The 26,591-nt window shown below is 37.4% G+C and overlaps 1 protein-coding gene across 1 annotated transcript in view; it reads left to right on the plus strand.

Moving 5' to 3' along the window:
- The window catches only part of CDKAL1 (CDK5 regulatory subunit associated protein 1 like 1), a 411,527-nt gene that overhangs the window by 6,658 nt on the left and 378,278 nt on the right, over positions 1 to 26,591 (plus strand). The window lies entirely within an intron of this gene.

A 26,591-nucleotide genomic window follows, 5' to 3' on the forward strand; every position in this document is an offset into this window, starting at 1 on the left:
AAAATGCTATTTTTCCTTTCCTTCCAAGTACTTAAAAATGCTCTTCATAATTTTGTTCCTCCTTCCCAGTCCTAAAAAAAACCTCCAAATTTGTGGTTGTACTGACTACATTTTATCTCCTTAATGCAAATGTGTTGACATAAAAGTCGAAAAGTTAGATTAATGTCGTATTTCAATAGCTAAGTATTTATCTGAATTTTTTGGTCTAGCTTATGACTAGTTAAAATAGAAATAAATTTTAGTCATTAATGCAAGTTCAGGTCTGTCTTGCATTTAAACTTGCATCTGGCTTGTACTGAAAGACTGCAGGGTTGTCTGTCCTGACATTTTTCTAAAAGTATTTTACTCCTGATTTCACACAATGATTGTTTCTTTTCTTGAATATCTCATGATACCGTTAAGCAGTTGCATCTCATTTTCCTTTATTGTGGTTGATCTTTCTGCATTTGTATAAGTAAAAATTAGATACCGAATTATTCAGTGCCTGAACCATTTTATGGAACCCAGGTGATTCTTAAATTATTGGTGCAACTCTGGAGTAGGTGTGCTCTTTCCACAGACAAATGGAGTGCTGGTCCAAAAAGTCTTATTTGTGACAGCTGTTTGTGTAAGATTACAAATGAGTTCTCACTTTACCTTGTTATGGCTTTCTTAAATTTAACTTCTCTTTACCTGAATTTTTTTAATGCATATTGTTCCAGAAGCTAATTCTGGCTTGTCAGGATTTCGATGGCTTTCCTGTGCTTTTGGAATTTTATTGGGAGAAATGTAGGAAAGATGAAGTGCAGTGAAGAAACGAACTATGTTAAATTTCTGATACCTTATCTTTTTAGAAAATTAAGTGTTCATAACTTTCGAGTAGAAGTCTACATCTAGAATCTGAAACTGAGAACTAAAAATTGAATAAAAGCTGCAATTACAGGGACAGGAATACATGCAGAGTAATTTTGGTAGTTGTCTATGAAATCAACTTCTAGTTTCGGGTCATTATTAAATCGAAGTTTTGATTTAGTTAATTTCTGTGTATGTGTATATATATATTAAATCAAACAAATCCCAATGCTAGGTGATAGGAAGAAATTACACAGTGTGGTTTCTTCTTTTTGAAATGAGGTAACTTCTTTTTAAGCTGATATTATTTAAGGTCCTCTGGAAATTTCCTTTTTGTTCAACGGAACGAAAATATTTGCTACAAATTCTGGCTAAAGTAAACTTTTACAAACCCATCTATTGAGCTTTCTCTTTAATAGGTGGTTAATGAAGCTGGAACTGAGTGCAAGTGTAGCAACTGTGTCAGAATCTGAAGTGGAAACTAGTGCTGTGGTTCAGAGGGACCTTAATAGACTAGAAAAAGGGGTAATGGAAGCCATATGACATTTAGCAAAGGCAAATGCAAAATCCTAGGATTGGCATAACTTCAGCTGGTGTTAAGGGTGAGTGTGGGCAGACTGAGTAGAAAGCAGCTTTGCAGAAGAAGATTTTGGGATTGAGGTAGACAAGAAATGAGCATGTGTCAGCAGTGAAGTCTTGTAGCAAAGAAGGCAAACTGCATCCTGGGCTGTGTTAGCAAGAGTGCAGCCAGCAGGTCTGGGAAAATGATCCTTCTTCTTTGTGTAGTACTTGTGAGATGGTGTTTGGAATGCTGTGTCCAGTAATCCAGCTTTGGTCCTTTTTTGGACTCCACAGGAAAAGACAGAGGTTGGTGTAATGGAGTGAGTCCAGTGGAGAGCCAAGATGGTTTTGGAGCACACAATATATGAGAAGAGATTGGGAAGACTGGGTTTCTTCAGCTTTAAGAAGAGAAGGCTCATGGAAGATTGTAGTTGCAGACAGCAATGTCCAGTAGGAGAGTACAGAGAAAATGGAGTCAGTAGCTTCTCGAAGGTGTGCAGTCAGACAACAGAGTCTTGCTCTTGACAAAATGGCAGTTCAGATTTTTAGCATCCAGTGCATAAGTTATTGCTCATGCTATCCATTTCTGATTTTTACTTAGAGGAAATACCAATGTAGAAATTTTCCCAATATTTCTCAAATATCTCTTGTAAATCTCTTCTTAAGAAAGCATGTTGTTTTTTTTTTTTATAGTAGGTCATCTGGGAAGTTCAGATAGAATGTTAAGTAGGGATTTAATCTCTTTGTCCTATGGAGTGAATTAGTTACTTAATAATAGTAACTATTGCTTGAAGTAATCCAAATTTCAAACATTTCTTGAAATTAAGCTTAATATTGTTTACAGTATGGAGGACAGGAAAAAAAAAGAAAATGTTTTGCAAGAACTATTTTCTAAATCAATGCCTGTCTCTGTTGCTAGAATCTGTTGTTACAGTGTCTTGGACAACTATTACTTAAATAAAAGTGTTTGGATTAGTCTGTTTCCTACATGTTCCTAAGCTTTTGAGTCAACACTTACTGAAAAGGTGATGGAATAAAGTCCTGGTTTTAGGGAATGAGGTGTGAGCTTTACTTGCAATTATTGCTCCATTATAAATGAAATGGTCAAGCACTGTTTCTAGTGTCTTCTGTCTAATTGTAAGATTGAAAAAAAAACAGAAGGAAGAAAAGCAGCATCAGACAGTTTCCTGTTGGTAACTAAAAGTTGTAACAGTGCAACCTGCCTTATAAGTTGACTTACCTGAAAGTGAATATTAATATAACGTCCTCCTGGATTTTCAGGTGTTTTAAGAACATTCTTTCTGTACAAGCAGCCTGTGTTGCTTTCAGGAGTGTCTGTATCCAAAGGTGAAGGCTGAGGGCTGTGCTACAGTTCTTCACACCAAAGAGTACCTTTGTCTGGGGAGAGAGTGGAGTGTGAATCAACAACATCCAGATATTGCAAAACAGCAATGATGATTAAAAGTCATGGACTGCATCATCTTAAAGATAGGTAAAGGGAAACAAGAAGAGCCAAACCTATTTTTGTATCTGCTCTTACAGGGTGAAGGTAGGCAGCATTCTGAACAAATCTTGCATACCATACTGTGAGAACACAAAGCTCTTTTGTGAGTCTGAGCCACCCAGAAATGTGTGGACCAGCTGCTATCAGTGAAGGGCTGTACCACGGGTACTTGTTCATATTCTGAAAACACTACAGCTGACGATGGCTTTACTGGTTCTAAAACTGGTTTTGGTTTCTTGGCAGCTTGACTTGCAGTATAGTTTAGATATGCCTGCAAACCTACTGGAATGTTCCCTTTGAGATACGCCCTGGAGGAAGAGACTCTCATGGTACAGACAAGTAATGCCTCCTGTGAAAAACAGGAAGTGGGCAAACTGGGAGCTTTCAAATCTTGTGACCCAGATTTTTGTCTGGAAAGAGAGTCCGGTACGTGTGCCACTTATAGTACTTTCTCTCTGGAAAGTGGAACTGAACATGTGTAGTCATAGAAGACATTGACTTCTGAAGCGAGTAGTTGTATTAGCATATGTTGACATTGGTAGGTTTCTGGTTCTGTGGAATTAATGGGTTTTGGTCCAGCCTTGAATGCATTTTGATGGATCAAGCTGTTATGTGTGCTTGTTGTTTTGTAGTGATTGCTTCTGGCTTGAGGCTGTTCAGGTCCAAAGCATTTCCTCCTTGGTCATTGTAAAACATGCTGGGGGCAGAAAAGGGATTGCTAATGACTTAGTGTTCATTCTTCTGATATTTCTAACTTTTTCTTTTATGAGGAGGAAGCAAAAACTGTTATTAAACATTCAGCAAAGCTAAACCAATCACAGCTTATCTGCACTACACTTCTGTCGTTTTTTAGAAATAAATGCTAGCACAGAACTTTTTCCTCCTGTAGCATGGGATTCTAGAAGCAAGAAGGGTGGATTTGTTGTGTTGCTAATTCAGTTGTCTTGGTTTTGATTTAGCACCTGGAAACTAGGTTATATTATAGACCCTTAGCTTTACTTGTGCAGTTTTAGACTAGTCTTTGGTCAGGCTTCCTTTTTACTGTCTCAGGAGTTTTTTTGGTGAGGTTATTGGATGGAAAGATGCTGTATAGAGGTCACTCCATTATTGTGATTATGGTATTTGCTGGCAGGACTTGTATCAGTGAGATTTGCCAATTGCTATTGAAGCGTAGTGTTTATAATCCAAGTTATGTGTCTTACAGCTCTATAATTCCCTGTGCAGAGAATTTATGTATTTCTCTAAAGCAAATATCAAATAATATTTTGAAACACTGCTAAAGAAATTATCTGGGGTTTTTTTGCCCCTTCTGCTTTTTAATTTTATAAATACTTGTCAGTTTTGTTTACCAGTGGATATAGCTGAGGTATCCTTAAGACTGTCCATCTGCTTAAACAGCACATTTGAGTAGAAGAAAGAAGGAAGAAGACAAGGAAGAACAAATGCTTTTGATCTACTTAAGACCTCATGTTGAAAAGAAGACAGATGTAGAAGGAAACAGTCTGCTGTGGAAAAGCAGATGAGGTGCTACAATCTAACATGGACTTTGGTGTTCAACAGCATTGTCTAGTGTTGGTTGAGTTGCATAAACCATGCTTGCTTAGGCTTTGGCCATCCCCATACAGACATAGCAAAGCATGCTGCAGCATACATTTTATTCATCCAAGTGGAAAATAAAGAAAATTACTAAGACTGTACAGGTATTGATTCATGGGTTGTGAATCACTTCAGAATCTGGTGCTTTGTTGTAAGTGTTGTTACAAAAGTACTTTTCTACTGCATAATGAAATTTTAATGATTTTAGATTTTGATTTATTTTATTGTCTTAAAGTAGAGATCTCTAAAATAGTTTACTGTACTATTAAAATAAGCTTTCTGCAGCTTGCATACTGGTTGATGAAGTATTTTGGCTAAGATTTTTGCTGATGTCTAGTGTATGCTTTTACTTGGTCAGAATCAGCAGTTGGTCTTTAGATTTTTTTACTCTCCACCCTGCTGATCATGCTCATGTGTTCCTTCTTAGGTATAATGTAAAACAGTAGTGATTACTGTGTAATTTTTGGGATGAGCCATCCTCATTGTGAGGTATTTTTAATATTCTTTTTTTAATCTAAAAAGAATCTTTATTACATGCTCATTAAGTGCCTTATCAATCAGAATTCAAGTTTATCCCTTTTGTTTGGATTTGTACTTTTCAAATGGTTGTGAGTGCAGAGCCAATTTAGAAAAAAAGAGTCTTTACAGCCTTTTTTGGGGGACAGGATGTCTGTGGTGTGTGTTTAAATCCACAAAATACAACACCCCACTGCTTTTCTGGTGATGAGAGGTGTTTCTGTTTTCTGTGACAGCACTACAGTCATGAAACTGTCCTCTGAAGCAGCTGAGCAATGGAGGAAAGTGAACAGAGGCATAAATGCCTGCAGTGTTTTGTACCCCCAGCGAAGAATTCTCCTGTTGTCTATAACTTGTAGAGTCACAATCCTATATGGTTTTTGCATTGCTTAATAACCTTACCTGCAACAGATTTCTCTTTCAGATTCAAGCTGACTCATCTGGATATAAAAGCTTTTGGATGTTGATACTGAGAGAGGCAGTAAAGTAGCTTGTTTCTGTACCTGTTGTCTTAAGATAATTGCCTTACCAGCGATATGGATTCCTGCTCTCAGAAGATCTGAGTTGCTGCTTGTCACAAGTTTGCTTTGTGCATTGATTCTTGGTATTCAGGCTTGAAAACTCTGCTCGGTTGTGCACAGTCAGTGAATGCGTGGGGTGTGGGTGGGGAGGTTTTCATCTGAAACTTTTGTGGTGAAATGGCTTAGGAAGATGAGGAGAGAGGGTGAAATGGGACATAGGGGGGAAGACAGATGATATGGGATATAGCAGATGGAGTTGCACAACTGGAGACAATCAAGGTTTCACAGTTCTTTGGAGGAATACAGGTATTCCCAGTGAAGCCAAAGTGTCCCATAAGCCAGTGAGTGGGATGATGAGTCTGGAAATGGTTGTGGTGCTTTCTTGCAGCGTAGAGTTCGTGCAATACCATGCTATGACTCATCTGTAGCGGTGCATGTTCCCCAGGTCTCGGTAAACTAACGTATAATTGTGGGGTTTGGCAGCTTTGTATTACTGCTCCAGTGTTCCCTGTAAAACTTCCTAACCTGTGTGTGGCTAGACTTCTGTTACTTATCACTGCTGACTTGTAGCACAGTGCAAGATATACGACCTCTTTGCGGCGAGTTTTTCCTACCTCAGCTTCCTCAGCATCAGCTTCTTATTCCTGTTGGGCAACTTTCTGTTAAGTGGGGTATCCAGCTTTGAGAATGTTGTCTCCAGTACCAGACAGAACTCCTAGTTCTCAAACTGGGAAGTGTTTCCCCTGGTCATGGGAGAATTGGATAAGAACTAGTCTGTGTTTTCTCCTCCTAATGGCATCCTGTATCACTGCCCTTAGAGCTTGATATGACAAGTGTGTACTATTTTCTTTATCCTGCTTAAAATCACCTATTTTACAATTCATCTGTGAATGTTTTTTTTCCTTGTGGTATTTTAATTTCCCAATCGCAGGGCTGGCAGCTGAAACTTGGGAGCAGGCTGGAGAGGCCAAATAAATCTTTTGTGTACAGTATCTTCAGAGACACTTGTAGAGAGCCTGCCGGGTAAATTTAAGCATACATAACATGTTTAGGGTTAGTTCTAGTGATGGAGTGTTGGCTGCATGCTCTAGTGGTTGTGCAGTGGGGTTTAGTTCTGGCAATGCTGAACTTCATGTAATCCAGAAGAATGACTTTGAAAAGGATTGAACCATTAAGGGTAAATTTCAACTTGTGGTAACATATCCTCCTATCTGGAATGTGCCCCTGTAGTAAATGAAGCATAAATAGCAGTGATGAAGTGAGTTGCAACATAGACATACACATGATGGGGAGCTTTGTGGGGCACTCTATGGAGAGCTTAGTTCCACATGTCTCCTGGTTCTTTGGGTTTATGGAAAATTTTTAGAAGATTTATGAAAAGTAATGGGAGAACAGACCTTTTTTTTTATAACCTGAAGAGATTTCTTTGACCATGTACTCTCAGAGGTAGGAGCAAGATTCTATTTTGATCAGGAACATTTGTAGGGGCATCTGAAGGAGTCGTTGCCCTGCGTGATTGGAGAATAGTGGTGGTAGGGTTAATGTTTACTGCAGACTCTTGATATAATTTGGCTACAGTTTCATTTGCTGGTAGATGTTCCTTGGTTTTGAGAAACTGGGGATGAGGATGGAGTTCTCTGAACTTGGTATGGTTACAGCTTTGCATTAAGATGCTTCTAATTTATTTTGGGAATGCTTTTTGCCCAGTTGCAGTGTGGGTGCCTCCACGTGTGTAGTTGCTGCTTGCTGTATGTTACTCCACAGAGGAAAGGCCAGCCCGAGTGAGTTGCTTTCCAGTGTGTTGCTTGTAAGAATTGTCAGTGTAGCACAACTGAACTTGAACTGTGCTGTGTCTCCAAATACAGAACATTAACCTGTATTGTTCTATCTCTGTTAGGCCTGAGGGCATGCTAAGAGAAAAGACTGCCATGTGATTATGGAGTCTGGCTGGAGACAGCAGAAATTCACTAAACAGATAAGTGACACAAATTGGTTTTGGTGCTTTTCCTCATTGATGGAAGCAAATTAAGTCCATTTCTTTCTCTCTCTTTTATTTATTTTTTCCCCTGCCTGCTAGACCTGAGTGTAATTGTTATTTCCTTCTTCATGGCCATTTTGGGTTATGTTCATGTAAGCCTGGTAGGTGCTTTTGTGGCTCCCAGGTGTTAAAACAGGTCCTGTTGCTGAGTGAACAAGTAATGAAACATGTAGCAATTTCTTATCTCTTCCAGAGTCCCATCTCACCCTTGGAGTGTATCTCAGGTCATCTGTGCTTTTACTTATGCCTTTTTCCTCTCTCTTTTTTTTTTTTAAATGATACAGCATCGTGTCTCCCCAGACCTGGTTGGCATGAGCAAGTTCAGATGTTACCCTTCTCATTTCTTTCTATCAAAATATCTTACAGTAGTCACACACACACAGTCGGTAAAGCATGAAATAGTTTAGACGGGTAGCTTTTTCAGCTGAAGAGGGTTTAAATCTCTGGGTGGGCTGGGCAGAGCCCTTGGGCGCGGTGGTGCCGTACCGGGAGGAGCCGAGAGGGGGCAGCAGTGGATAAGGAGTGCCGCGGTGGGCTGCGCTCCCGCTTCCCGTCAGCCGGGAGGGCACTGAAGCTTCCCGTTCTTTCTGGGCTGGATGAACGACTGAATTTGGGGATGCTGGAGCAGTAGTCAAATTTGAAGTGCAGTCATGTGCATTCAGCTGAGCCGGCTTTAAATTATTTGCTGTCATTCCAATCTTATGTCAATTTAGTTGCTGAGTTTGCTATTGAGCATTAAGAAGGTCTGTGTTTCGTACTTCTATTTTGTCTCAGTTACCACTCTGGAGTTTAAGTTATGTTTTGTGTTAGACTCATCAGTTCCCCTTCCAGAGAGTCTGTGTTGAGGATTGGAGATTCATGAAGTGTAATTGCTAAATTCACCTTTCTTAAGAATTATTCCATTTGGAAGCACCTTTCTGCTTTATTTTTATTGGTCTGGGGACATTGCTTTACTTTTATATAAGACTTTCTCTCTGAAATGTTATTTGAGGGTTTTGCTTATAATGATTGATGTGTTGTTCATTAAGGAATGATTAAAAAATTTGTTTAATTTTAATAATCTTAGTACACTCTTACAGTGTGTATTACATCAAGACACTAAAAATGGTGAGGATGACTGAACGAATACTAGTTGTTGAAATGCATAACAACAGCATAAGTAAAACTGTGAGTGTAAAGACAGATGGTGTTCAGGTTGGATGTTGGTAATTAGTTGTTACAGCTTGTTAAGGCTAGTATTTCAGGTAGATGGTAGTTGTTGTAGTAAGTGCAATGCTATCCTAAGGTTCAAAAAGTAGGTTTTTACTTTGTCCGAGCACATTCTGAACAATATGAAGGATCTGATTTAATGTGTTTTTTGAGGGAAAGTGCTACTTGCTGTGAATTAACATCCTAAGTTGAATGTGGTGTCTAGCCTACGTAATGAGTTTGTAAATTTTGTGTGATTAACTTCAGGGTTTGTGCAAATACTTTTTTTAAAATTTGCTTTGGTTGAGTGTATATAATTTTCTTGAGCTTATCTTCAGGAACTTCTGTGTTGTATAAATTTTTGGGGTTTTTCAGCTAAATCTTTTTTTAATTTAGTTTTGTAAAATCTTTTATTGTGAATAATGTTTGAAATAGTGGAGATAAGCAAGTTGTCAAAGGGCAGTCTGTCCCATGTATGTGTTGGGAGCAGTAGAGCTGTGTGCACCGGGAAGCACCTGAGTTTGCAGGGAAGGAGCTCTGTATTAGTGGAATGGCATTGTTGCTGTAGTCCTAGGCAAAGCTGGAGCAGACTCCCATGGTACTTGTATCCTCCTGGTGGAGATTATGGCATAACCACTGGATATTCAGTCCTGCTCTTCTCTAGCAGTGCTGTGCTTGAAAGCCTATTTTGAAATTGAGCAAGTTATGCACAAGCTCTTAATGTTTCACAGAAACTGAGTAATTATTTGGTCACATAAATACTATAGACAGAGATCTCTTTCACCCTGAGAGAAGTGATGAGCTGCTCTGCATCTCAAAGGTGCAGAGAAATGGCTTTAGTGCATCATAAAATTCTGTTAGAATGTTTTATATTTTCATAACCTATTTTTGCAGTTCATAGGAAACTTCAGCTTCGTCTAGCCAGTTTCTATGATTTTTGTGCTCTTTTCAACCACTTGGGCAAAGTGGGATAGCTGTTGTGGCCCAACAGTGTAGCACCCGTGGGGACCTTAAGCTGACTTAGCTGGTGCAGCCTTTACAACACTTGTGCTTAGCCAGGGTATGATGTGCATGCAGGAATGCACATCCATGAATTTTGTGTTCACTTCTGTGAATCCTGTAGCTTTTCTGTGCTACCATTTGGAGTTAGCAGATTAAGTGTTGGGGCTGAGGAACAGGCCCAACAGAAGACATTAGCATTTGTCTTGTGTCTCAAATCCCTGGCTTTGGAATTTGCTTACAGAAAGAAGCTAAGCAGAAACTTTGTCTTGGATAACTATAAATAGGATTTGAGTTAATCGTGCCAAAAGTGAATTGCTGTTGATTGGTACAAGACACTGGTGTATAGAGAAGTGATTTTTTTGGCTAGCAGTTTAATAAAAGACAGAACACTTGGCTGCTGATTTTATTAGGCATTTTGGACCCTTAGTTTTTGTTGGCTGGGCTTTAAGGGTAGAAGTGTGCTTGTTAGTAATTGATTCCCTAAGTGATAGTTGACTTTTGAAATTCTGTTGTTTGTTCATTGGTTGCCACTTTTCTGCTTGTCTTTATCATGCTTTGAAAAATTTACTTACCACTGGAAATGTTAATTTTCTTTTGTGAATGTAAAGATGTAGACCATCAGATGATGGTAAATTTGAGCATCCAGTATTTATTTAAACAGAACTTTTAGTCTTATAATTGATAGTGATGGAAGGAGAATAACAGCTGAATATGCTTTAGAAGTTTACTAACCAGAAAATTTAAAAAAAATAAGTTTAGCTGTGAGACAGTCACCTTTATATATTGCTGATGGTTCCAAATATTCTTTGTAACGTTACAGTAGAATAGGAAAAACACGACTTGGATTTTTTGTTAAAGGAGAACAATCTCATTGTTAAATGGTCTTTTTTTTTGCTTGTCTTGTTTTTAATAGAACCCCAAACTCAAGGAAACCTGAGAGAGGGAGGAAAAGTTTCTCCACAAACTGTTTTGCCATGACACTTGTGTCTTTTTGTAAAAAAGTGGCTTGTTGGAAAACTTACATGTTCAGAATTGTCTTTGCGCCTATCCATGATTTTCCAAACACAAACATGGTAGAGCAGGAAAAACAGCATTTTCTGTAGGTAACTGCCGGTTCACTTATGGGTGTAGCTTTTCAATGCTGTCAGTGGTTCCTCGCTTTACTGAGGCAGAACTACATTTAAATGGAGGGGTCTGTGAACTTTACCTCTGCTCTTCAGTGAGCTGGGGAGAAATTCCCATAGTTTATCAGCACCTCATTGTGATGCTGCTCACCTGCTGCAGGCAGAATGGCAGCCAGGTGCAGGAGTTTAGTTCTGCGGTGTAAACTGATGCAGAGGAGGATTGGGAGAGGAATTTTAAGTAAGATTATTTTCCCTGACCACCTGCAGGGAGTAGGCTCTGAGTTGGTGTTCATGACTGGTGGAGCCCCCTCTTAGACTGCTGCAGTCTGTCATAGGTCACAGGCCAAAAGCCACCTGTGTGGTGAACTTCTTCCCAGGGCTGGGCCATTCACTGGCATTAGTTTTAGCTGGTTGTTGTAAACCTCCAGTGATGGAGAATTCATAACCCCTTTTGGATGATTAACTACCTTTCTGGTTGAAAAGTGTGTGACCTATATCCTTTAGCACAGTTCAAGCCTGTGTTTTCTTTAGTGAGTGTGGAGAACATCTGATTCTTTTCTTCTGCATAGCAACCTTTCACATATTTGAATGCTGTTATGCCTTCTCCCTATAGGCATCTTGTGTTTAGGCTAAATAAATGTAATTCCTAAAAGCTTCTCTCATAGGTCATGTTCTCTAGAGCTCTGACCTTTCTTGTTCCACTCCTCTGGACATTACCCAGTTTATTTACATCAATCTTCAAGTGCCCTAGTCTGTTTATCTAGTGCGTACAATTTTGATAAATGGGTAGTAGGTAGATTTTTTTGTTGCCTTATTCAAACTATTGTTTATGAAACTTTCCAATTTAGGTCCCAGGACAGCTGAAATCTGGATCAAAGTCTATTAGAAAATAACTCTATCATACTCAGCTTCAATTAAAAAAAAAAAAAAAGAAATACACTTACATAGAAAAATACTTATGTGGGATAGTTTTCAGAATAAAACTGTTGAAGATGAGGAAGTTAAAGTTGGTGCTAGCTTGTATGCTATCCTGGTCAGAAGAGCTTGCTTCTCTGCTTCCCTTTTTTCATGTGTCTGAACTGAATGCTACTAATTTATAGAGCTTCACAAGTTTGGGGTTTTTTTAAGGATTTGCTTTCATGGCTCGTTTGGGGACACTGATGTTACTCGTAAAGCAGTATTCTAATTGTTTTTTGTAATAGAAACTCTGAATTGCTAAGCCAAAGACTGTCATCACACTTCTGTTATTTGCTTTTATTTTTCCCCCACTGCAGTTTCAAAAATACTCTGGAACCTTTTGTTTTATTTTTTGGCCATTTTAATCTAAACCTATACTAGATCCTTGGTTTGATTTACTGCAAATTTTTGTAAGTGTCTATGCATATGCATTGAGACACTGAGAAATAAAGAGGACAGAGCATTACCAGGACTGAGTGTGCAAGAGATGGCTTGTCTTTCATTTAGCACTATGGCTTCCTTAAAGATACTGAGATAAAGTATGTGCTTGTGAAACTGGAGCTTTAGACTTGGAATGCTTTGTTTTAGTGTTTTGTGCCATGACTGATTTCTGCAGGTATTTTGTGCAACTTGATCTGGTAAAGAATCCATCTCGATGCCAATCTTTGTGACCTTAAATTATCCTTCCCCCACCCAGTATGTTAGAAAACCTGAATTTATTGGCGTATGTAACTTGAGATGTTTCAATAGCTTTAGTCATGACAAGCAGAGAAATCTTGGCCACTTAAAATTAATGAAGATAGCACTTTGGAGAAACATTAGGTCAAAATTTAATTTTGATGTCAAACTTACAGTAAGAGCTACACGGGACGACATTATAATCAGAGTTCTTTTAATGCTGACATGGCTTTTCCAGATCAATTTTAGAAAGCTTTTTTTGCAGAAGTAATAAGCTATCAAAGAAAGATGTTTTAAACACCTTCTCCTCCTCTGTTACGAGGCCAGAGTTTAGGTCAGTGGGAAAAGAATTGTAGCCGATGGCATGAAGTAAAGTTTCTGTAAATGATCTGTAAAGTTTCTGTAAACGATCTGTAAAGTTTTAGCTTTAGGTTTGCTTATGGCAATCGTACGGATCACTTCACTGGTTTCTTTGAGTTTGTTTAAATGAGAACTTTACAAACTAATGTGTCAAACTCGGTGTCATGGTAACTGCTGTACTGTAAGTCACTGCTAGATGGCGCTGTATGACCGCGCTTTCACCAAAATTATTACTGAAACATTCTAGAGAACCTTTTAAATTAACATTTAGGTTAAAAATGGCATTTTATTGAATTTTATTTTCAATTTAGTCACTTAATTGATCCCACTACAAATGATCTCTTGGCTCAGGGCCTTACTGTGCATTGTTTGAAAGGACTTAAAAGTTCAGAGGCAGCCCTAGCAAGTGAGGTAAAATTTTCCTTCGTTTCCTGCAGAATTATTAATAATGCAGAAACATTGCATACATTAGGCTTGTGTAAATATCCTAGAAGATTATTCAGAAGAAATGAGATCCACTGTCAGTTCAAATATGGTCACAAAGGAAATGAAGCAGCGATTAGTATAAAAGTCTTTTGAGATAAGTGAGATTTGTATGCTTTTTCTTAATTGATCATCATCTGTGTATGTTCATGCTAGTTACATGAACTCCTTATTTTCAGAATCTTAGCTGGGAAAGCTTAATTTTAAAAAATTAAAAAAGTTCTAACTTCCTTTCTATCTTCTTAAAATTGGACTTTTGGTTTCCGAGTGTGCTGTATAATTGTAGAGCACGGTAGTTGTTCATTCGTGGAAAAGATCATATCCAAATAAAGCTGATGGGTGTGGTACTGGGACGCCTACAGCGTGATGCAGCCATGGTTTTCTGTGTCCAATCAGGAGGGCGTAAGGTTTTTTCATAATGATCAGCATTAGCAAGAGGTTTTCACTGTGCGGGAGGTACAATGTGCTAAGCAGTCCGTTTCCTTTACTGTAGTGGTCAAAAACATTTTAGAAATTTTGGCAAGGCAGATTTTCATGGTTCTCAGGTACGTACACCAGGAAAGTTTGCATCTCTTAAAGATGTGGATTCTTCCAGCAAAAGGAGAAAGTTTGCTTCAGCTGCAGCTAGTGCTGTGTATCATTAAAAAAAAACCCCAACCAAACTCCAAAGGGTCTGTGAAGTGCAAAAATGGCATTTATGTTACTGAACTGCATGTTTTCTGTGTGCATGTATGAATTTTTTTTTTTTTTTAATCCTTAAATGTGTTTTACTTGTTTTTTGGGAAGGGGGAAGAGATAGAGTTGCTGAATGCTGTAGTTGTCTCTTACAGTAACGAATACATGGATTTATTTAATTATTAGGGTATGGTCTTCATTTACTTCCTGAGATCTTGCTGGCTGCCGTCTTTGATCACACCTGTACTGGTGTATCAGTGATTATTTGCATTGTGTGTATACAACATTTCTGGTTTGACTCACCTTCCTGGCACTAATTGAAATCACTTGATGAATTTGTACTTGAAGTTCCAGGTGTGCTACCTAGCACACACTAAAGATAAAATATAATATTTGACATAACACTTTTTTTTTTTTGTAAATGAATAAATTAAAAATGCTAGCAGATATTGGCACAGGAGCTTCTCATATAGGAAGATTCTAAGGAAATATTGAGCAGTTACTTTTGCTTTTCTTTAGCTGCAAAAACTTTATTAAACTCAGTTTTTTCACTGAGTTTTTATGAGGGAAACCTCATTTGTATTGAAGAAGTGGTCTTAGAAATACTGTATACCAGGAGGAAATGGAAAATAGATTCTAGCCATGTGTAACTCAACCCATTAAAGTGATGGTGCTCTGGATTAGTTTGTTAGGTGGGGCTGGGTGGCGAAAGTAAGATGTTTGTATCTAAACAATGGAAAAGTGAAGATTTCTTGTCTTGGGTAAAAGTTTCCTCAGTTTAGAAAAAAGGTGTAACTGTAGTAAATATACCTGCAGCTGTAAAAATACCCTGATCATGATGCAGTGCTTCTAAAGTAGTTCAATTTCAGTCTAAAATATGTAGGAATTAGTTTAACATAACTCTTTTTCTTATTTTGCAGGTTTTCACAGCCTTTGGTTTGAAGCAGTAAAGCAGCTTCTAGGATGAATTAGTAACGTAGTTGATTCAAGTTGCGATCTTTTCTGCTGTATCTCGGTTAATTTGGTTCTCAGGAAAATGGTTTAATAATGAAAATAATGTTTTTGTATTAACTGATTTATAGGTTCTTATTCCTTTAAGAGAACAACCTGTTGAAGGACCATTATTTACTTTTTTCCTAGAGACCTGTGCCCAAATTGTGATTCAAGAAGGTAATTTAAGGTTCTGCATTTTTCAAACTTACTGTTAATGGACACACAAGGAAAATTAATGCGAAAAGGAAACACTTTTCTAAGCTTTGGTATATAAAAACAAGTTGAAAACTTCTGTGAACTAGGGTTGGATCTGCTGTTTTTGTGAGACCCGAGACACTGAGAGAAATGCTTGCTAATCAGCAGCTCACCCCTGTAAAAATGTGTTTTGAGCTTTCGTAGCTGTATTTTTTTCCTTTTCATTAATACAGTCTAGCTTTTTGTAAAAGCAATTCCATTCCCATTAACATGTACCAGGAACTAAATCAAGAATACACTTTGATGTACAGAAAGTGTGGAACTAGTTAATGTCTTACTAACATCAAGGAGTGTGTGACTTATGGAACAAACTGTGTGGTATTTGATACCAAGTTGTACCCAATTACTTTAGACACATTTCAGTATTGAAAACACATGTGCCATCTATGTTGCAAACCATATTCTTAATAAACTGATTCCTAAAATGAAAGATTTAAAGTCTGATGAATGAGGTGAATTTAAGATGTGTTTTAAATGGAACTACTCGTATATCTTTCTATATGCTAAAACATACATTTTTTAACCTCTACAGAGTACTTCCTCTAGCGTTGCTTCACGAATGTTTTCATAGCTACCCCTTGAAAGCAGAATAGTGTCTTTGAAAGTGTCATTCTGGAATAAACAATGAAGAGACTTCTTTGGCAAAAAGCCCGCAAGCAAAAAACTCTTAAGGTGGCACTTTCTATCCTTGCTTAAAGATGCATTTCAGCTGCTACATCAAAGTGATGATAAACAAAGGGCTACCCAGGGAATGCTGAAATATCTGTCAAAATAGGTGTTCAAAAAGTGTTTTTACTATACATCTTTAGAGACATAGTTTAGGTTCCTAACTTAAGTCTAATTAAGTAAGTGATAATATACTTGCTTTCCTGAAGCACCCCCTGGAGGTAAGGAGTTCAATAGTGTTGGTTTCTTTCTTTTGATGATACAGGGAGTTCTGCTTCTAACTAAGGCAAGACACATAGGAGAGATGCATAGTCATTGGCATGAAGACCTAGTTATTAATGCAGTAAGACTGAGCATATTTTTTTAATCTTATCTTCCCTCAAATTGCATAAATCCTTTCAATGTTTAGTCAACCTTACAGTTCTGCAGGGTTTTTGTGTGTATAGGTAAGCATGTGAAGTGTGTTAATAAGTTACCATGGAAAGTCATGTGGTCAGGCTAACTATAATTTCAGGTTCAGTTCAACTTTCAAGTTTTTCATTTCTTGTTAGTTGATATTTTATTATTTTGGAGGGCTCAGGGCTTTGTTTTAAGTTCAGAGATTCTACAGTGTACTTAGTTACCCATGAATTAGTTGCTAAAAATGGTCCTTGTTCCAGTTTTGTTTTGGCAAGTGTAATTGCTGTGCCTTTCTGACATGTCTTGTGTGATAGTTTTATCTTTGAATCCATAGATCACCCTTAAAGCAGAGAAGCAGGAACACAGTTCTTTGACACATCCTATAAACAGCTGCAGAGCTGTCTGGGCGTCTGACATTAGACAGTAGCTGCTTATTGGACTGTCTTGCCACCTGCTCTTAAAATACTGTCTTTGTCTGTAAAGAAACAGATCCAGTCAAGTTCTGTAATAATATTTTTGCAGGGAATAGTAACCTATAAGCTAAAATAAACAAAACAAAAGGTGGAGGAACTACTTGGTGGAATGACACTGATCTCATATCCTGTGATGCTGTGTGATGGAGTTGTGAACATGTTTGTCTGGTTTTGCTGAATTCTATCCGTGATGTCAAAATTCACAAATGCTTTATTTTTGAGTCCTATGAGAAGAATGTCTATTAAAGTTTTTTCCTAATATGATGAATTTTAAATATTCTTAGTATGTACCTGTATGTTAGGGGTTATATTGAAATGATGTTTTTGTTTTGTAAATGAATAGTCAAAGATAAATGTGCTGTTTTGTAACAAAAGTTCAATGCAACAGGAGTTAATAACTATTATATGTAGATTTTCTTTCTGCTTGGCCATGGATGTTTCTGAATAGGAACCAAAATTATTTAAAATATAAGTGTGTTATAAGATTCTGCTTACTAGGAAGATGCATGTCAAATAAATATGTTTTTAGCTTTGCAGTAGACAAACTAAAATTGTAAGTATCTGGGCTGCTTTAGTTAAAATGAAGTGCCACACATGAGAAAAACAAGATACTCTTCTCAAGGAAGCAAAATGCTCCTTTACTTCTGTTTACATTTGGAAAGACCCATTTCTCTGAGTGCTGGAAACTTCACAGGCATCTAAAGATGAACAGCTGTTGTAAAAGATTCTTAAACTCATGTGCCACTGTTTATAATATTTGAATTTATAGTTCTAAAGTAGCTCCTGTTGTTAAGGTGCCATCCAATATTGTTTGACTAGCACTTGCAATTCAGACTTGAATCACATTTACATGGGACTCTCATTAAATATAGTAAATTGTGTGGCATACAACATTCTTGGTATTTGTCCTTGGCTAGCACGTGCATCGGTTTGATCTTATTGCCCACTAAAGGGGTGAAAGGGGTATAAGGATGTCTGCTATAGGTGGTTTTCAAGAGAGAAGGAATTAGGCAACACTTAAAAATTTCTCTTCGTGGGTCATCAGTATGAGTGCAGAGAAGTGTTTTCTGAAACATGGAGAGAGAATACTTTTGGAGGCATCATGAGCTTGGTGTTCCCTTGTGGAAAGTTAAGTGCCTCTATGGAAGTGATAATTACAAAAAAAAGAAGATTCTATTCTTGATACCAGTAATAGAATAGTTCTTCACTTAATCCCTAGTCTCTTTCAAATATGAAGAAAACGGACCTATGTGCCTTCTGAGTTAAAAGACCAATATCACTGTTTTCTTGGAAGATGTTTAATGCAATTATCAGTTACACTTGAGGAGCAAAGTACGGTCACTGTTGAAAAGTGTGGTTTAAGTGCTCCATTTCAGGGTTCTTGAGTTCATCTCCCTATCTAATTCATTTGCTGTGGTTGCCACAAAGTTCCAAGTGTTTGTGTTCATCCTGGTGGTCACATCATCACCTCATTCAGCAGCAGAAGTGCTGTGCAAGAAGTGAAGTTAGTAGGTGGGCTGTGGGTGTTGTGTGGCATTACAGTCAGTTAGTGCTCTTTTTGTTTGTGAGAAACATAACTGAAGCACTGTGCATTGGTGACTGTCATGTTATTTCTGGGCTTCAGTACAGTACATACTGACTGCACACCAAAAAACCCACCCCTAAAAGCGTAATAAAAAAATGTTAAGTTAGAAAAAAAAACCCCACACGTAAGTAGATATTTAACCTAAAACTGTGACTAAATCAGTATCTTATCAGGTAATCTGGGCTGAGACTGCCTTGACTTTGTGTGCACTGTTCTCAGATGTATCACTTACGAAAGGCACTCATTTTCTGAAGTGACCAGAGACAAATATCTAATAGGGAATGAACTTAGCTTAACTTTTTTTCATTACTTTAATATCTAAATGTGAGATTTTTTGGAATAAGTATTTTGGTACCTTTCTTAGTATTTAAAATGGGTCCTGAAACCTTTAGTTGGCCTGCTTTGAAAAATCTGTTGGTAGCATGAAAAAGTAGAAGCTGTTCAGAAAGGGACATAATTAGCGGGTTATGTGAGGGGCCATTCAGTTTTCTTCAGACTTGAGTAAAGGTGGTCTAAGTCCTTAGGTTGCAGTGATGTTTCTGTATGGGAGCTATTCAGAATAGATAGCCCATTGTGAACTTTTTAATATAGATTTTAATTAGAGTGCTATTCCTACCACCTGCTGAAGTAGAGTTGGAATGTCTGCTGACCTGAAATGAATGCACGTGTTCAGTATTAATACTGCATGTCTGGATCCAGACAGCAATCTTTCATTTTGACATGCACATAGTCAAAGTAAATTAATGTTTAAAATCTGAATACTTGAAGTTCAGCCAGAGTGCATTCATAATTATCTTCAGGCGAGTTTAAATGGAAATATATAGTGCTTTTTTTATTCTTTATTTACAGTATGTGCAGGTAAAATTTGTGATATTAGCAGATAAGTTAATTATGTTAACTAGTTTTCCTCTTATTTGTGAATGGTATTTATTAAAAGCCTTTGAAACATTTCACTTGTAGGGTTCAGGTTCTGAATGGTTCAGTGTGCACTGTGTGGTTTTCGTGTTTTGTTTTTTTTTTTATGTGTCTTGGAAATTGATTTAAACTTTGTATTTTCTAGTTGAGTATATACATGCAATTAGTCTTAGAAGTTATTATTTTGTTTCAAGAAGGTTTAAATCATTGTAGATTTTGTAGTCAGACAGCAAACTACCCTCTTGTCTCAGAAGAAACATTTTCCAATGAGCAGTATTGTGACCTTTCAGAGATTTGATTCTGACTACAGTATCTCCTCCCTTAATTTAAGATGTGTATTCTTGAAGCTCCCAGAGGAAGGTAATTAGTCTAAATATTGCCATTCAGTTCATCCCTGATCACACTACAGCAAAATCATTTTAACTTGTATATTTAAAAGAGAGCATAGACAGCTGCAGCTCTAACAGCACAAACATTTTTAATGCTAATTTTTGTTTGATTGTAAGTCATGTAAAGTTCAAGCACTTAAGTACTTCTCAGGCAGGACAAAACTTTAAAATGTTGTGATACTGAGGTTCATGCATGTGTCTGCAGAAATGACAATTACTGGCAAGAAAGCTAATTGATGGACTGCTGTGTCAATTACTTTTTTACAATAACATGGCAAGGGGAAATCTCTCCAGTGATTCTTTTCTTTTTGTTTGTTAAAAATTAATAAATAACCCTAATGACTGAAAAGCCTGTTGGTACATCATCTGTCTTCTTGTGTTGAGACTATAATGAATTTAGGGCCAGAAGTGTTACCTGTAGAGCAGCGTTCAGCTCTGAGTAATTCAGATAAGCAGACAGTGTTTTACAATCTGAAACTTACCAAGGACATAAATTTGTGAAAAAAAAATCAAACAAAATAGACCATGCTATTCTCTCTAACCCTCCCCTCCCCCCTGCCTAGTTTATATAGAATTATAAATGAGTATAAAAAAATGTTTCTGTTGGTGTAACTGTATCTGCATGTGGATTGTGTTTGAATCTGAAAGAGGTGTCAGTCATCCTGATACTGGGTTTTGTTGGTATATGTCATCTCAGTAGATTCACAGGAGAAATGTAAACACTGATAACCCATAATAACTGAGCTCTAAATGGGGATCCTTGCTGCTGGCCAATGAAGAATCTTTTTTTTTTCTTCTTCTTTTGAACTCATGATTGATGACTGCTAGGTGAACAAAGAATGAGCAAACAGGGTTTTTTGTACTTCTTAATCTTGCCTTCATTAGATAATTTTCTAGCTTGAATTCAACTTTAACTGTCTAATTATAGAATTTCTTGAGTGTGGAGATTTATTTGTTAATTTTTCTGTTCCAGTCTTTTACTGTGTCCTATTTATAGTGTTTATGGGTTCACTCAATACCTTGCTTCCAGAAAAATTCATCTATGGTGAATCTTGCAGCACTTTTTCTTGTTTTGTAGTTGACTGTGAATCTGGTTTTAAGCTATCTGCAGGCCAAAAGGGATTCCTCACTTTTTATCTTGTTTTACCTCCTCCTAGAAAGAAATAAATACTGTTTCATCTCCTTGATTTTACATCAGGACATGCATATGTGTGATTACAGATCCATGTATTTTTGAGTGATGTCCTTTTCATTTTATTATGCTTAGAAATACTATTTGTTTAGCTATATAATGTTTAGATCTTCAGGTGAAAAGCTAGTTGCATTTCTAATCTGCTGACCCTCTTGTTGTTAGGAGTTTTTCTTAAATTCTTATGGTATTTTTGGCATGTTACCTGTGTGAGTAAAAAAACCCAACAAAACCCAGCCAGGGATCAGGCTATTGGTATGTGTACTTCCATTATGCTGTCTCCTGTTCTTATATCTGTATCCACATCTTAAGTTATTAGACAGTCTTTTTCTACGGGATTTTTGTTCTAAAAAAGTACAACATATTATGTATTTCAGAATCACATACTGAAAATATGAATTAAGGAAAGGGAACACAGCAGATAATCTGCAGTAATGATACTCAGGATTTTAACTATCTCGTTTCAGTAATTTAGGTAATTTAAGTCTTCATCTTAATATGGCATAAGTCAGCAGAAATTACTGTTTGAAAACCACCTGTAGTGCCTACTTCTCCCCTGCCCTCCCAACCTCCACTGTAAAACAAATATCATAAACAGAAATTTTTATTCTGTGTTACCACTTTATGAAGAGAAAAGCATATAAGGTGTGAAATGTTGTAAGGAATGTTTTATGACTCCTATTCTTAAATTCAGTACAGCTGTTGAATTTGTGCAGCTCTTCCTTCTTGTTCCTCTTAAGCATCAGATAGTGATCATCACAAATATGTAACTATTAATGCCTGCCTACGGAGTAGTGCAATAATAACAACTCAGGGTTCTCTTTAGCAAATGCTACTGTGTCTTTTACTATGGTCTGACAGGCATGACCTACATTTAAGAAAGCCCTCTGGGTCTGTCTGGTTCATTACTGTCTACTTGCAGATGCTTCTTCGTAGATGGTTAGTTGAGATGCTTTTGTGGACCTCTGTGGTTTTTTGGAACATTTTGCTACAGTGGTTTTGCACATTCATGCTCTCCAGTAGTAAAAGCCTGACTTGCTTAGCAGAATTTATGTGGAGCTCAGTTTGAAACATCTTTCTGTCTTTCTAACAGCAATAGTGAAAGCATTTTGATTTTTATGTCACTGAGCTTCAGGTTGCACTGGGTTGTTAGATGAAAGTAAATATGTATTTACAAATGAAATGTCCAGTTTCTGTTTTGAATTCTGCTTGAGAGCCTGTTTTCAGTAGACCCTTAGAAATGGTTTTGAATATAATTTAAAGGCATTCCCAAAACAGTGGATGTGTATTTTTAATAGTAAAGGAGACTGCCTCATATTTTCCCCTTTACCAGTAGTAGGCTGCTTGTTGTAACTGGCATAACTTTTAAAGGTAGTAATGATCTTTAAATTCACCAGTACTGCTTGTGTTTGAATTGCTAATCCAACACACTGTATGGTTTGTACAATTATTAATACTCTCTGTCTGTGTTGCTTAGCAGTTAAGAGGTTAAGCAGTTCACGGGGGGCTGGGGGAGAACAAAAGCAGTTTGCATTTTGTCAATTTTCAACTTCAGATATCAGTAAATCATTGCAGCAGCCTTCCTTATCTGTTGTTTGCACAAAAAAAAAGTGGAATGGGGGAGTGGAGAAAACCTGTTAGAGTTGTGTCTGAGGGGACCATCTGCTGTGGTTCCCAGTGTTGGCAGTGTGATAAGGGATAAGCTGTGTAAACAGAGGTACCACAAAAAAAGGCAGGCCTGGTTCAGGGAGGCATATGTATGATTTGGATTTAGGTTGATAACAGCCTTAAAAAGTCAGGGATCTTAGAGTAAAAGTCTGTTAAGCGGAGGAGTGATGTATTTAATCTAAAACTCCAGATGTAGCTTATTAGCATGAGTTTGCCTTTGGACTAAGTTCTATAGCTTTCTTCTGATTTATTGGAACTTCTGCAAACAGAAAATATGGATGAGTTGCTGTGGTTAATCCAAATATTAGTACAAAATGCACTTTTTTTGGTGTTTTGGAAACCTTCATTAGGTGTTTGAATTAGCGCTTAATCAGCAAAAATAGATGAAGATTTGAAGAGTGACCAGCAAGGATATTAAATGCTTGATTTTTGGGGAAGAAATAGCCAGGTGGCGGAATCAGCATGTCCACATGAACAGTCAGAGGAGACTGGTGATTATTCACCTGGCCACAGGTGTCTCTAGTGTATCTTAATTGGATATGTTTATCTTATACCTTTGGAAAAATGTGAACTAGAAAGAGACTGCCTTTGGAAGTAGGGAGGGGGTTTCCAGACCCTCTAGTTAGTCACACAGTGGATGCACATTGCAGCAGGGTGGGGTGCAGGTGTGTTTTGCTAGCTGCCGGTCTACCTACAGTGTAGAGAATGCTGCATGATCAAAGGACCTTGGATCTGCTTGGACTAAGACAGGCATCTTTTACTAAGGTCCTTCTAAGTAGCTGGTTCCAGTTTAAATTTCTGTATTAGGGTTGCTGATGTGTCTTGTTTTATAGTGACTGAAGTAGTGGAAAATGGGGAGCGGGTTTGCATTAAAAATGAAGTTAAACTTTTCACCTGTCAGTTTCTGGCTACTTATTAGAGTGTTTAGGGGAAACATATGCACAACTTGGAATTTTTTTTTGTTAATGTTGTGAGGCTTTTGCTGCTAAGATTCTTTCAGTCATCTGTAACAGCTAATAGGGATGAGCTATTTGGGAAAACAGCACATAGAATAATGTTCTGAGGGAAAGAGTATGATAAGCTGCCTACTACTTGTCCAAGACTGTCTCCCTTTCCATCACACAAACTCTTCTCTCTAGTAGCTATATTGAGAAGGTAATGATTTCTTTCAGTCAGTGATGATGTGTGGAAACTGAAGAGGTGCCAATACCTTCGCCTCGCTAACTGCTGGAATGTGATATGCCACATTTGGGGAGACTTAGCGTGGGTGGATGTTGGCCAGTGGGTATGTGGTATTACTCCTTTGGGGAGGAGTAGTTGCCATGAACTATTACCCTCTGTGAGGGGTGGATGCCAGGAGTTTGAGGTGCAGAGGTTTGGAACAGACTGGAAGCTGGGGTCTGTAGATGGGAAGGGAAAGTGGAGGTAGGGGCTCGGAAAAGAAGGGAATTGTCAAATAAAGAAGTTTGAGCATGGCTGACCTATAGGTCAGTTTACTTTCTGGTCACCATATAAAATGTGAACACTTCTGTTGCTCATTATCGAGCCAGTAACAGCATAAATGTATTACTTTCCTAACTTTGGGATCTGGCAGCGGGTTTATAATAGCACTGCTTAAAATATATCTACTGCTTTCTCTGATGAATGCTGCCAGACCTTTCTGTGCTGGGCTTGACTGATGTCCCTGCTGCATGTGCAAGTAAGTGGTGCCAGTATATGATAAGTTTTACATGTAACTCTTCTCCATGGTGCCTGGTGATGGGACGAGAGGCAATGAGCATGAATTGAAACATAAGAAATTCCATTTAAATATAAGGAAAGGCTTTTTTTTTCTTTTTTTTTTTTAAATATAGTGATGTTGGTCACATGCTGTAACACGTCTTGAGATGTAGAGTCTCCATTATTGAAGACATTTAAAACCCAACTGGACACAGCCCTGAGCAACCTGCTCTAGTTGCCCCTGCAATGAGAATGGGGGTTGGACTAGGTGATCTCCGGTGGTCCCTTTCCACCTCAGTCACTCTGTAATTCTACAAAATACTGTAAGCTTCAGAAGCTATTCTAGATAAGAAGAAAGATGTTGGGGAGGGAAGACTTTTTTTTCTTTTTATATGAAGGCTGTTTTTCTTCTGGTTATCTTATTTGCCAAAATTTTCGGTGGTGTTTGTATTATTATTTTAGGCTGTTGGTCTGCACTTAGGTTACTAGGATTTACTTCTCATATGGAGGAGGGAGCTGGTTGTCTTGTACTTGTGGGAAGTGGGGGAAGACAGAGGAGAATTTTATATCATTGTCTTTGGCTCATGGAAAGTGTTTTCTGACTCATTTTTTGGTAGTTCTTGAAAAGGTGAATTTTGTACTAACTGAGTGCTGTTGTCTTTATCATTTTTACTTTTTGTAATGAAACTGCCCAAGTTTCAGTAATAGGTAATTCTGTTACCATTTTCTTTGATCAAACTATGATCAAAACTTTAGAAATAACATACTGATTGGAAGAATAGCTTCATTTTTTTTTTTCCACTCAGTTCAGGCTCAGTTATTGATTGTGTGTGAAATACTATTGAGGGATGAAAAAGAACTCAAAGTGAACATAAAGTGCTTCTTAAAAATAAACTTTGAAGGCTGAATGGAGCACTTCGTCTTTATTAAACCAACTGATGTTTCTTTTATGCTGTTGTCAGTTTGTGAAGTTTTTTTCTCTTCCTGACAGCCTTTTACCTTCTTGCTATGTAGAACTTCACCTTTTATTGCTAGGATTTAGTTATACTTTTATTGATTCTCATCTTGGTAGAATATTATACTTTGCTGGAAGAGTTTCGTATGTAAGGTTTTCCATACAGAACTTTGACTGAAATGAATGGGACACTTGCTAGGTGGTAGAAGTTACTGTTTTTTCTTGGATATTGCAAGAAGAAGATATGAAGAGCTTGCCTTCTGTTGTAGAGGATGCGTAGGAAATAGCTCACTGGTATTTTATCCCTGTAGAAAGAGTAAGGTTAGATCAGGGGCAGAAAATGTGACCCAGAGAATTGAGTGGGTACCTGTTGTTCATCTGAACTAGATAAATTATGTGGATATATTTCTACACATTACTTAAAATGCTGATTTAGCGTATTTTCTTCCTTGTCAGCAAACATCTGGTATGCTACAAATAACCTACTCTCCTTAGGATATAAAAAACCCTAAGTGCTTTAAATTATTGAGATTCTGCTTAACTACATGTACATAATTATGAATAAATTGGTGATTTAATTAATGATGCTTTAATAATTCTTTTGCAGTTAGATTGAGTGATAGAAAGCAATTGCAGGCTGAATTAGCTATGGAGTTATTTTACACATTGTGCTTGTGTCATCTACAGCATGTGTTTACTAATACTTTATTTTGCTATAATTTCATCTTAGCTTACTGCAAAGTCCATGCATTATGAGACGATGGATTCTGTTTCATATAAGTCTGAGAACAATATTCAAATCTGTCCTTGTCTCTGATCTGCTGCATTAAAAAAATTACCAGAGGAGAATGTTGTAGGTCAGATGCAGATATTTTTTTTTAATCTGCTCTACTGTGGACTTTTAAGTTGTTATAGCGGTTTTGAAAGCATCTACCTGCAGTAGTAGATATTAGATGCTTGTTTCTTCTTAAACATATCTGCCCTAATTATGTTGTATTCTTTTCATGTATTGAAACAAAATATTGGAAGCTATGTATCAGACAAAACCTGCACTCAAGCTTCTGTCTGCTTTTTCTCACTTGAAGCAAGAAAGTTAACCTTTCCAGGCATTATTTGATGTGCTGGAGACCTTTAAATAGTTTCAACATTGAATTCAGCTTTGTGTTTGCTCTTTTCCAGTTTCTGCAGTTGTTCTGAGATTTGCTGCTTCAACTAATAAAACTAATTAGAATTTGAAGAGCGTGGTTTTTACTTTTACAACAACTAATTTAGTTTGCGTTGAAAGTAATTTCCAAACGAGTGGTGTCTGTCAGCCTGCTGTATACCTGGGATATTCTGACAATGTGAGCTG

The sequence above is a fragment of the Pseudopipra pipra genome, chromosome 1 (assembly GCF_036250125.1).
Source record: "Pseudopipra pipra isolate bDixPip1 chromosome 1, bDixPip1.hap1, whole genome shotgun sequence".
NCBI lineage: Eukaryota > Metazoa > Chordata > Aves > Passeriformes > Pipridae > Pseudopipra > Pseudopipra pipra.